Source organism: Mus musculus, chromosome X (genome assembly GCF_000001635.26).
Source record: "Mus musculus strain C57BL/6J chromosome X, GRCm38.p6 C57BL/6J".
Classification (NCBI taxonomy): Eukaryota; Metazoa; Chordata; class Mammalia; order Rodentia; family Muridae; genus Mus; species Mus musculus.
In genome coordinates this window covers 19,309,918-19,313,053 of record NC_000086.7, presented here as the reverse complement: position 1 = coordinate 19,313,053, position 3,136 = coordinate 19,309,918, and positions in this window count along the sequence as shown.

The following is a 3,136-nucleotide window of genomic DNA, read 5'->3' as shown; positions in this document are numbered from 1 at the left end:
GCTGTACAATCACACCAACTGGGAATATATATATATATATATATATATATATATATATATATATTGGTGTCAAGCTAGAGCTGGAACTCAGGCATAAAGAATTCTGTAGGTTTATTTTCCACCGTAACACACACACACACATACACACACCATAGAGGTTCTGTTACTCTGATTTTAGTCTAGAGTGTGTGCCTAGTCATGAAGATTTTGAAAAGCTTCCAGATGGTTCCAAAGGCAGCTGCATTCCAGAGCCATTATCGCAAGGATGTAGTACAGGGATGAAAGACTATGATCCTTCCTGAGAATGAATAGTGACAACAATGTAGAGAGAAACAAAGGAAATGTCTGGAAGGAGATCTGAAAGAGAAGTGTATGCAAATAAGGAAGGCCAAACAGGTATAAAGCAGTCTCCTGAATACTCAGGACCAAATACATCCTGCTGCTAGCACATTGATTCTGGGCAGGTGGCTGACTCTCTAGTTTGGCTTCTGGCTTCACCAGAACTCAGGGGACATGGACACTAATCCTGTGCAGAGATGTGCCTGTTTTCCATCTGGCTCTCTGCTATCTCTCCCTAAACAGTGCCTGGCATGGGGGTGTCTAAAGGGGCATACTTTATTTCTATGTGCCACACTGGGTTTAGCACATGTCCTCAGGGACACAGCTGGGCTATCCAAGACAGCAGCCAGGCTCCCCTGCAGGACCCTTAATTTGGTAGCCAGTGGACCTTAGTCAGAAACAAATGATTGCAGTTCCCAGGCCTACACTTTAATTGCCTTTCCTTGCAAAAACAGGTTCCCAGGCAGTTTAAGAGAATCGATCTGGTGAAGGCATTTCTCTTGTTCAGGTACTGCATTAAAAGCAGTTGCTTGAAAATACAAGTGATAGTATGTGAAACTGGCAAGCCATAAACTTCAGGACACTCAGGCATCTTGTTTCATATATCACTTTAACATTGAGCAGACACTCCTCCACACTCTAGCTCATTTAGGCCTGGTTTGAGAGCATCCTCCTATGAGATGGATAAACTGCTGTCTCCTGCACACAAAGACACAAAGGCTCTGAGAGGTTTATTGAGTAGTCTAAAGTGTCACAGCTGTTGTACTGGTCCTAGATATATTCACATTGGGTGTATTGTGGTGTCCTTTTCCTATTCATTTTTTTTATGGAAAGAACTGGAAAAATACAAACTGGGCCAGCCCTGCCCCCTGCTTCTGGTAGCATCCCCTTACAGCATGGTATGCTTGCTCCTTGCTGGATAGACCTGTCCCAGGACCAGCTTTCCAAATGCCTCTATCATAGCTACCTCCATTTCTCTCTTTCTACCTCTATTTTTGTGCTTCCTTGCCACCCACTAACTTCTAAGTTGCCAAGTGGCTTCTTTGGCTTCAGAGCAATCTTTTTACCTGAGTAACCAGCTCTCCTCAATAAAGTGTTCTGAGTCAAACACTCAGAACGTTCTGTTTACTGGCTAGACTCTGGCAGGATCCTGGCAGGAAACAGATGGTTCACTCAATAGGGCCACCAGAGAGTTGAACCAAGGCACTGTTTATATGGATATGGGCAGGCCAAAGGAGACTGGCTGATGGGAGCATGATGAAAATCAGTGGAGCCTCACATACACTAGGCCAATAACAGTATTGGGAGGAGGTTATCAAAACTAGGGTAGACCTACAGTTTTGGAAAAGAAATCTCAGAACGCAACAAAACCACTATAATCCCATCCTTCCAAGCAAGGATGGTAATAAATGAGCCTGTCTGTCTTCTACACTCTGTCTCCTGGTAGTGAGTCTAACTGACCAAATCCAGCTTTTAGCCAAAGAGCAAGAGTGGCCCATTCCACACAAGCCAGTTTGTAAGAGTAGAGTCCAGGCAATGGATAAGGTAAGTCTGTGAGTATGCTTGAGCCTTCACTTGTCAGGGCCTTAGGAAGGCAGGAGCAAATCAGAGAGCCAGACTGACTCTCACTTAAGCAGCCATTGAAGAGCTGACTAAGAACTATCATCATCCTGATAGTTAATTCCAGGTCCCAAGTTACTTTTGTTTCCATGACTTGATTAGACAAGAGAAATGATACAGAACTCTTATCTTAGGACTTGGGATGCAACTCAGAGTTGGAGCACTTTCCTAGCATACCCAAGACCTTGAGTTCCATTCTCAGCACCAGAAAATAATGACAATAGTTACTATTATCATTATTATCTTTATTCTTGCTGATGAAGAAATCTTTATTTTTCCCTGAAAACAATGACTTATTAGAATGAATAAATATAAGAATATGGGAAAAAGAGGATGGACGACTGAAAAAAAATAATAGCTTGCATTGCACAGAATCTATTGAAGGCTACTCAGACTTTTAAATTTTAATAGACAAATTATAAATGAATACATTTATGGGATACATTGGGATGTGTTGATATATGTGACTATTCTCAAATTACTAAACCAACTAGTTAACGTATCCATCACTTCACATGCTTTTATTATTTTTACGTGAGGACATTTAAATTTTACTCAGCAATTCTTAAATACTCACTATATTATCATTAATTATAGTTACTCTGTTGGTCAGGAGTTTTCCAATACTTATTACTCCTACCTGACTGTAACTCTTTGACCAACATCTCCCATCTTTATCCACCCCTTTCTCCCAACTCCTGGTAACCATCAGCTCCTGTTCCTGGTAACCATCTTTCTTTCTGAATTCAACACTTTTTTATCTCCTACATAAGTAAGATCGTGCAGTATTTCTCTTTCTGTATCTGGCTCCTTTCATTTAGCATAAGGCCTTGCAAGTTTATCCATTTTTGTGCCAAACCAAAGCATGTTGTTCTTTTTCCTGGAGGGACACTTATATTGCTTGCATATCTTGACTATTGTGAATAATACTACAATGAACATAGGCAATTCAAACGTTTACCTGTCACCTTGTGATGCTCAAATATTCTCTTTGCATGGTGCCTGTGAAGAGATACTATGACCACAGCAACTCTTAGAAAGAAAAACATTTAACTGGGGCTGACTTAAAGTTTCAGATATTTAGTTCATTACTGTCATGGTGAAAAGTATGGCTATAGAAGGAGATGAGAGTTCTACATCTTTATCTGAAGGTAGCAGAAGGAGACTGTACCCCACA